Source organism: Apium graveolens, chromosome 2, assembly GCF_009905375.1.
Source record: "Apium graveolens cultivar Ventura chromosome 2, ASM990537v1, whole genome shotgun sequence".
NCBI lineage: Eukaryota > Viridiplantae > Streptophyta > Magnoliopsida > Apiales > Apiaceae > Apium > Apium graveolens.
The window spans coordinates 311,417,563-311,427,433 of NC_133648.1; the positions used below are offsets into that span (position 1 = coordinate 311,417,563).

At 33.9% G+C, this 9,871-nt stretch overlaps 1 long non-coding RNA gene across 50 annotated transcripts in view; it reads right to left on the reverse strand.

Annotated features, from left to right (window-relative positions):
• LOC141708729 (uncharacterized) overlaps positions 1-9,871 on the reverse strand; it is a 47,424-nt gene that overhangs the window by 24,474 nt on the left and 13,079 nt on the right. For 30 of the 50 annotated variants that reach the window (XR_012569620.1, XR_012569652.1, XR_012569647.1 and 27 more), the window contains 2 exons: positions 6,503-9,715; positions 183-6,389 (listed from right to left, as the gene is read on the reverse strand). This is a non-coding gene — a long non-coding RNA (uncharacterized LOC141708729). The remainder of the gene's footprint in view (positions 1-182; positions 6,390-6,502; positions 9,716-9,871) is intronic. The other 20 variants (XR_012569651.1, XR_012569649.1, XR_012569650.1 and 17 more) reach the window with 20 other exon arrangements.

The following is a 9,871-nucleotide window of genomic DNA, read 5'->3' on the forward strand; positions in this document are numbered from 1 at the left end:
TACTGTAATGCATAATCTAATCTTGCATACATGGCCTATAAAACTGAAACAAAGTTGACTAATGTTACAGCAAACATGTATAGACAATCAAGAAACGAAACCACAAAGAAGAAAATACACATCATGAACACAAAACAAAGAATAATTAATGAAAAGACTAACAAAGATTAAGATTACTCTACCTTTACACGTCTCTTTATCATTATCCCTTTACACGAAACAAGAAGTGTCAAATATCTTGCAGACAAGCCAAAACATGCAATCATTTCAGTTAGGCCACACATAAGAAAATATAACTTATATACAAAGATTCTAAATCTTCACCAAGCAATCAAGAATAAAATCAAACCATAGACCATCCTCGATAATAATTCTCATTGCATGAACATACCAAACCCTCAATATCCTTTACAACTGATCAATTTCTGAGCCATTTGCACCCAACTGCAATATTCAATATTAGATGGAAGGGAAAACGATAGTAGCTAGGGGTCACGTTCGGAAAAAGTCCATATCTTAATATGAAGAGTTGTAATTCTAAATAACATATCAATAAGGAATTCATACGTTACTACCATACTCGTCCTCTTTCTGTCTTGTTTCTTTCTCTTGTAATACACAGATAATGATTTAAAATATATGTAATATCATAATAAACGAATAACACAAAAAATCGATTGATTTAGATAGTAACAAAGTCCTACCCAAAAGGAAATCAGATACTCAAAAGTCCTCATTAGTCACACCTTCAGACAGGCAAAATTACGGGAGGAATCAAGAATCTTTATTAACACCACCATCAAAGAATAGCAAAACATCAACCGAAAACTAGCAAAAATCAGTATCAAGCACCATTATGATGATCAAAACAAGTATATCACAAAAATCTCAAAGGAGTCCTAAGTTGGTTTAAGATTACCTTGGTGTATCTAATACCTCAAGTTCACACCAAAACAAAGACTTATAACACTAAGAACATCCATCCGATGAGAGAGTCTATTACTTCACCAAATTGCATATGCAAAAAAAAATAGAGACAAGGTCATCAGTCTAACGGCGTCTCCCTTGCTCCCCTCTATGGGATGTTAACAGTTCGAACCTTGTCAAAGAAAAAGGTGGGCGTGTGAGTGTGTTTTACTAGTAAAAAACCGTCAACTTACTGAACTCGAGTGAACTCTGATAAGCACATCTACTTCTTCAATGATAAAATTAACCCTTATAAAATTTTAAAATGGAAATAGACAACATGCAACACAGAAATAATATTAGGAAAAGGTGTTACCAAAATGGTGTATCGACGTATCAAAGATTCATGTTTAAAATTTTTAAGTAACAAAACCTGATGAAGGAAGGGGGATAACGGGGAGAGAACAGAGAAAGAGGGAGGCTAAAAATACCAATAGTCCAATACTATGGTAAACTTAATCCAATAATTTATTTAAAAATATTTATTTGTTAATTAATTAAACAGATATATTCTTTTAAAATTATTGTACAATTAAGTAATTAAACCATAATGTATATTGTACTCTTGCGTACCTTGGTCATTAAAATTGAAACAATGTTAAATTTCTGTGCATCCAACATGTTCATACAAACAAGTAAAAATAACTTCTAAATAAAGCATGTATATAATCACTATGCAATTGAGAATAAATCCAAACCATAGACCATCCTCGGTACTAAGCCCGTTGCATGTACATACCAAAACCCTCAAAATCCTTCACTCCTATTCAATTTATGAACCATTCACGCCAACTGTAATATGAAATAATACATGGAAGGTGAAATGTTAATAGCCCAAGAAAACCCAGTAATGTCCATATCTGAACTATAAATTCTATCCAGCTGTAATTTCGAAAAAAACATAAATAGTATGTTGTTATTTGGTACTGTACTTGTCCGCCTGTCACTTTTCTTTATCTTGCATACACAGATAACAATCATGTCTGATCATAATCAACAAACGCAAAAAAATTGATAACAGTAACATATACCTAGGCAAAATGAAATCATATATTACCGTACAAGTCCACCTCATTATTCACTCTGACAAAATCACGAGAGAGGCCAAGAATATTCATCGCCACCGCCACCAAAAGAGAAAGAAACATTAACCAAAAACTAGAAGATACTTAAGATCAGGCACCATATTAAAGAATACCTTGTTTGATGTATGTATACCTGTTGTTCATGCCAAAGCACAGACTTCGACCAGGAAAATTGTCCAACCTCTGACGAGAGTTTCTATTACAACACCAGATTGCACACAAAATATAACTTCTCAGAATCATATCTATTTCTTTAATGAGAAAACTAAATCTTTTAAAAAAATATGCAACACGGAAACAGTAAGGAAATAGCTGTTATCAGCAAAAAGTAAAACACAAAACCTTACATTAACATAATGGGATATCGACTTTTCGAAGTTATAACACCAATATGACTTATCGACCATTCACAGTTTCATATAAGAAGTTCCATTGTAACAAATCCTGGGAAAGAAAGTGAGGTGGGAGTTGGGGGAAGAAGGGAGAGAGAGGGGGGAGCCTAAAAATCATATTCTTAATTCTTATAGTTTTATTATATGTGTAGGTAATTAATAGTAATGTATTATTTAATCTTGCATACCATGGTCAGTATAGACAAAGTTAAACATCCTTACAGCAAACAAATTGAAACAAACAAAAAATAGAACCACAATACGACATAAAAAAATTTAAATCAGCAAACAAAAACAAACAAAAACAAACAAAAACAAGATGTTGTCACACAACTATGAATTGTGATCATCCAAGACTCAAATGAAAAACCGAGGCGAAAGCAAACCCCCTGGTAGATAATGCAACTGAATCAATAAATCAATAAATCAACAAACTCTCAGAGTTCCATCTTAGAGTTCCTGCATAACAAATTCTGAGAAAGAACTGGTCTTGGAGAGTAAAATATATAATCTAAACAGAGCCCTGATTCAAGGAAAGATAATATATGAATTATGCCAAACCTCTGGTATACGCCTGAAGATCAGGAGATTTTCAAAACCATCAGCAGCATTCAGCAGTCATTTTAAAATCGTAATGGCGCCTCCTGAGTTTTGGAAATTTTGTGGAGTTCACAGACATGTTTACACAGCATTTGTTACAAGTACGTAATTGCATATAAGTTAAATATGCAATTTTCATGGTAAACTAATTTCAGGTTAACTAGTTACAAGAAGTAAGTAATAACCATAATCCAGAAGAGCTTCAACCAGACAAAATTTGGGCGATGACAGTTTTGCATACCAGTTTTTTGAGCTGAAACCAAGTTAAATCCTCGTACAAAAAACATGTTTAACAGACAAGAAATAGAACCACAAAGAAGAAAGGTCATATCATAACACGAAAAAAGATAAACAAATTGGAAATGCAATGACGCGCAAAGATTCAGATAAATCTACCAGCACACGTTGAAAGAGTCGGGACATCACAATCACCCGAGTTAAGTTTTACATCTTGCATAAAAGCCAAAATATATGAATTCATCATATTCATTGACGTCATGTGTAAAACGCAACTTTTAAGGTTTGCATGTACAAAGCAAACCTTTAAAATCCTTTACGCCGCAATTTCTGAACCAGTCACGCAAACTCTTGTATTAACTAATACAGGAAAGAGAATAATTAACCTACTGTAAAATGACCATTTTTCAAGTACAAAGTCTTACAAGCTGTGGTATCTCAAAAAATACACAAATTGAGTATAGGCATATCCTACCATACTCATCCTCCTGCCTCGTCTATATCAGTTTCATTACGTAGATAATGATCTAAAACGTACCTATTTTTTCTGCAAACTGATTGACACTGACAACAGTAACAAATACCTATTTGAAACAAACCAAATATACACACAAGACCTTATTAGTCATTCTCCTGTCTCGTTTCTTCCTCTTGTAATACACACAAAAATGATTTGTAAGTTCCAAAATGATGTATCAACTATCGACCTCTTGAAAGTTTCATAATGGAAGTCCCTTAATTAAAAAATCCTGAGAAAGAAAGTGATAGGGGAGGGAAGGAGGGGGGGGAGAGTTTCTGCAATTTGTTTTGAGAATGAAATGGAGAGAGGGGGAGAGAGAGAGAGAGTTATTATAGTATAATTTTTCCACTAATTTAATTAGAAATATTCATTGGTTAGTGATTTAATAATTATTAATTATATTCTTTTACAATTAATTTAAACAATAATATATAATTTAATTTACCATAAAAAAATAATGTACAAATTTAATCTTGCATGCCAATGTCGGAAAAGCTGAAACAAGGTTAATTTTTTGTACAGGAAACTTTAAACAAACAAGAAACAAAACCATAAAGAAGAAAGCATAAAACCATGTACACGAAAAAGATGAAAACCACAAAGAAGAAAGCATAAAACCATGTACATGAAAAAGATGAAAAAAGTTCAATAGAATCAATAAAGCAATGATTAATAAAAGATTGGGATTACTCTACTGTAACGCTTCAAAAGAGTCGTGTATTTGTCTTTATCATTGTCACCCCGGTGGTGTCATACATCTTGCATGCAGGCCAAACCATGCACACATCATTTTCAATTATGCCAAAAGTAAGAGTATAACTTCTATACAGAGTTTCTAAATCTTAACCAAACAATTGAGAATAAAATCAAACCAGAGACCATCCTTGGTAGTATGCCCATAGCAAGTACATATCGAACCCTTAAATCCCTTCACAGCTAAAAAAACCTGAATCATACCCACCAACTGTAAAATTGAATAATAACCCACCGTTAAACGTCTAATCTCAACTAAAAAATCTAACTAGCTTTCAATTAAGACACATACAGAGAATAGGTAAGTAATAAGTATGTTACTACCGTGTAGTTGCCTTGTCTCCTATTATGCAGCTAATAATCTAGCATGTATATGGCCATAACAGCAGAGAACATGATAAACTGATCGATAAAACATTAGTAATGTAACACCGGAGGGGGGGAGTGTGTGTGTGTGTGAGAGAGAGAGAGTAATTAAAGGAAAAGTCTATGATCACCATTCAGCACAAGCCAGATCTCAAGCTCATGTAAATTCCGTATTATCACTAACAAAAACATTTAAATCTTCGAGGGGAAGAGACACCCTACGAACTTGTATCATCAAGTAGCGAATGCAAGCACTGTCACGAAGTAATAAAACAAATATAGAATCACATATGGTCATATACGCAGCATATTAGCAGCGTAAAGCCCACAAGTATGTCTGGGAAAAAGTAATTACCAGAATTAACTAAACGCCGTGTACCGACTCAGCAAGACACAGTGTAATGGGAAAATCACCTTTCGATAATGCTAAAACAAAGCTAGACTTCTGTACAGAAAACAAGCTTAAACTGATTCAAACAATACTCAAGAGGCTACATAGGGGCAAAGGATGAATCTGGAGAAAAATGATGGGAACTCAAAAAAAAATCAGTGAGAGGAGTCGCAAAAAGTAAAAATTACAACCATACATCAAAGAGTCGTACCTCTGTCTTTAATCCCCAGTAAGTCTTCATAAGTCACATACAATCCAAAACACATAGCTTCACCAAAATCAATAATGACACAAGTAAAATATCACGTTTAGTCAAAGTCTCTATATCCTACTCACCAAAACATTCAGAATAAATTCGTAGTTCCGACAAAAAAAAAGAATAAAATTCATTGCTTATTAAAACTGGGACCATCCTCAACAATACTCTCATTTACACTTACCACCCTCAAAACACATTCAATAATGACCGGTGAAAAGCAACATTTAATCAAAATCTTTACATCTTCACCAAAAGATTTAGAATAAAATTTTTAACTTAATAAAACTGAGATAGTACGCTGATCTGGACACACACCCTCAAAATCCTTTACACCCTCAAAATCCTTTACACCTTAAATCTAACAATTCTCAGCACAAAAAATGTATGTTGATGTTTAAATGAGATAATAATCCACAACGTGATACTCATAAATCATCTATGAGGAGAATAGGTTACTACCGTAATCGTCCTCTTGTTTCATCTCTCCTGCTTACACATATAATAACCTATAAAACATGTGATCGAATGTAACACCGCCAATAATATAACCAATAATATCTCTTCCATTGCAAACATGTTTGATAACCTATAAAACATGTAATTTAACAGAGATTTTCCATTGCAAACATGTTTACACAGAAACTGTTATAAGTTCATAGTCATTGCAGCATATAAGCCATTTATGCATATTACATGGTGAAGCACTAAAGCCCACTAAGCAAACTCATGAAAACTAATTGCCAGGAATAAGTAATCACCATAGGGAACCAGATTTAGCCAGACGAAAGTCGTTTGATGGGACCGTTATCTTACAGCGGTTCTGCAATTTATCATCACCCCACTTAAGCATACAAACCAAAACACATGCATTCATCATATTCTAAAACTTCACCAAAAAAATTGAGAACAATACCAAACCAGAGACGATCATACCTGATCCTCAAAATCCTCCGCAACACAAATTCCGAATCACTACACCATCTGTAATCTTGACTAATACACAAAAAGAGAAAATTGGTAGCCTTAATTAACCCACCACAAATCGTCCATATCTCAACTACAAAGTCTAACAATCTGTCATGTCTCAAATATAAGAGATTAGGTAGGTATATCATATCTCAAATACACAGATGGAGAGAATAGGTACACGATACTTGTCCTCGTGTCTTGTCTCGTTCCATCATATATGCAGATAAATAATTATCAGAACCGTAGTAAACAATATGTGCTCAAAATCAGCAATCAACACGATAACGAATTGATATGATAATAGTAATAACTACTCAAAACAAAACCAGATATTAATGCACAAGTCTCCTTCATTAGTCGCTTCTCGAACCTACAATCTTCAACACATACCAAAAAACTACCAATAGCAAAACATCAACCAAAAACTACTGGAAAGTTATTCGGAATAAGTCGAAAATAGGGATCTCGGAATAAGTCTACCATAAGGATCTCCAAGGAGTCGTGAAACATTTATCATCATCTTCGTGTATGTATTATCTATACATCTAGCTTTCCCCAAAACAAGCGATCATCGTCGTATTCACTTGATCAATAACATCCTACAACATCTAATTAAAAAATACATAGATACATGATCACCAGAACCCATAAGAAAATTTAACGGGAAAAAAGTCATTGACCTATAATTAACCTCCTTACTCCGTAGTTAGATACAACATCCTTTAACAAATTTAAGGGAGATAGACAGATGATCGACAGAGAGAGAATTGAATTAACCTCCTTAATTAGATTCAACATCCTTCTGCAAATACAAGGGAGATATGATCAAGAGACAGAATCAAATTAACCTCCTTTATTAGATACAACATCTTTCCGCAAATATAAGGGAGAGAGATGATCGACAGAGCAGGGAGAGAGATGATCGAGAGGGGGAGAGAGATGAGAGGATGAACGTACCTTGTGAAAAAGAAATAGCAAAGATCGTAAAGATGAAGGTAAAAAACTGTTAACTAACCTAACTAGAAAGAATTCTCAGAAGCACATCTATTTCGTCAATGATAAAATAAACCTTTCAAAATAAGAAACAGACAACATGCAACACAGAAATAGCAAGTCTGGAAGTAAACTACAAAATCGAAATACACCACATAACTCACTACACCACAAATACACCACATAACTCACTTCACAGTTACAGAGAGCGAGAGGGAGAGGGAGAGGGAGAGGGAGAGGGAGAGAGAGAGACTCACATTTAGAGGTAGAGAGACCAAAAAAGAACAATATTATAGTAGGTTCAGTCCAACAATTTAATTAAAAAAATTATTATAGTAGGTTCAGTCCAACAATTTAATTAAAAAAAATTATTTGCTGGTTAATTAAAAAGTTCCTATTATTATTTCTTATAGTATTGTTGGATGTGTAAGTAGTTAATAGAAATGTATAGTTTAATCTTGCATACAATGGTCAAGTAACGCAAAGTTAGATTTCTGTAAAGCAAACATATTAAAACAAACAAGAAATAGAACCATAAAGATACAACAATGAAAATTTTAAATCAGCAAACAATAACAAAATCTTGTGATCATGTGGCAATTATAATCAGCCAAGACTCATTTGCTAAACTGAGGTAAAAGCAAACCACCTCCCTGGTAGAAAATGCAACTGAATCAATACATCAACGTCCTCTCAGAGCTCTGTCTGTAGAAACCGCATAACAAATTCTGAGAAAGAAAGTGGTCGTGGACAGAAAGGTATATAATCTAAAAAGAGACTTGATTTAAGGAAAAATAATCTATAAAGACCATTAAGCACAAGCCATAAAATTTTGCCACACCTCTAACATATGCCTCAAAATCAGGCGATTTTCAGAATCAACAGTTCCAATTAGCAAAATCATCTTAAAATCATTGCTCCAAGAACGATGGGCCTTCTGAGTTGTGAAAACATTAAGGAGCTCGCAGAATTGTTTACACAGCATTTGCTACAAGTACATAATTGCATATAATCAAAATATGCATATTACATGGTAAATCCCACAAAGTAGGTTCAGGTTGACTAGTTACCAAAAGTTAGTAATAACCATACCCCCACCAGCTTTAGCCAGACAAAAGATGCTACCATGGTCATTAGAGCTGACAGAAAGTTACATATTTGTACAAAAACATGTTTAAACAGACAAAAAACAGAACCACGAGAAAGGGTATTATAAAAAGCGGGAAAAAAGATAAACGAATTCAAAAAAGAAATGACTAACAAAGGTTCAGATACATCAAAGAGTCTGGACTAATCTTTATCATCGTCAACCCAGTTAAGTATTACATCTTGCATAGCGAAAATACATGCATTCTTTATATTCATTGAAGTCATGTGTAGAACACAACTTTTAAACAGTGTTCACCAAACAATTGAGAATCAAACCAGAGACCATCCTCAGTAGTTCTCCCATTGCACGTACAGAGCAAAGCTTTAATATCATTCATGCCACAAGTTTTGAATCACTCATGAAAACTGTTGTATTAGTTAATACAGGAAAGAGATAAATTACAGAGATAACCTACTGTGGAACGTCCAATTTTCAAGTACAAAGTCTCACGGGCTATATTTTTCCAAAAATACACAAGATTGAGAATACGTTATCACCACCATACTCATCCACTTATCTTGCTTTTAATATGTGGATAATGATCTGAAACCTACCTGATTTTTTCTGGAACAGATTGACACGACAACAGCAACAGCAACAAATACCTACTCAAAACCCAAATATGACGACACGCGACCTTATTAGTCATTCTCCTGTCTCGTTTCTGCCTCTTGTAATACATACATAATGATATAAAACGTACGTAATCATAATCAGCAAAAAACTGAGCGATTCAACTATAGTAACTAATACCTGCCCAGAACAAAATCAAATATTATCGCACGAGTCCTCTTCATCAGTCACTTCCGGACAAAATTACAAGAGGAACCTAGAATCCTCATCAACATCACAAAAAAACATAACATCAACTGAAAACTAGCAGAAGGTCAACATCAGGCACGACAGTGAAGATCAAAACAGGTCTACCATAGCAACGACGTAGTTATGCACTGGATTTAGTCAATACCTAGAAAGAATTCTCTGAAACACATAAATATCTTCAATGGAAAAGTTAACTCTTTCAAAGTATAACTCTACATGCAACACAGAAATTAGATGTCAGGAAACAGCTGTTCAGAAAAAAGTAAAATACAAATTCAAAGTGAAAAACTCCCCTTAAAGTAACAAAATGATGTAACGACTATCAACCTCTCAAAGTTTCATATTAAAAGTTCCCAAGTAGCAAATCC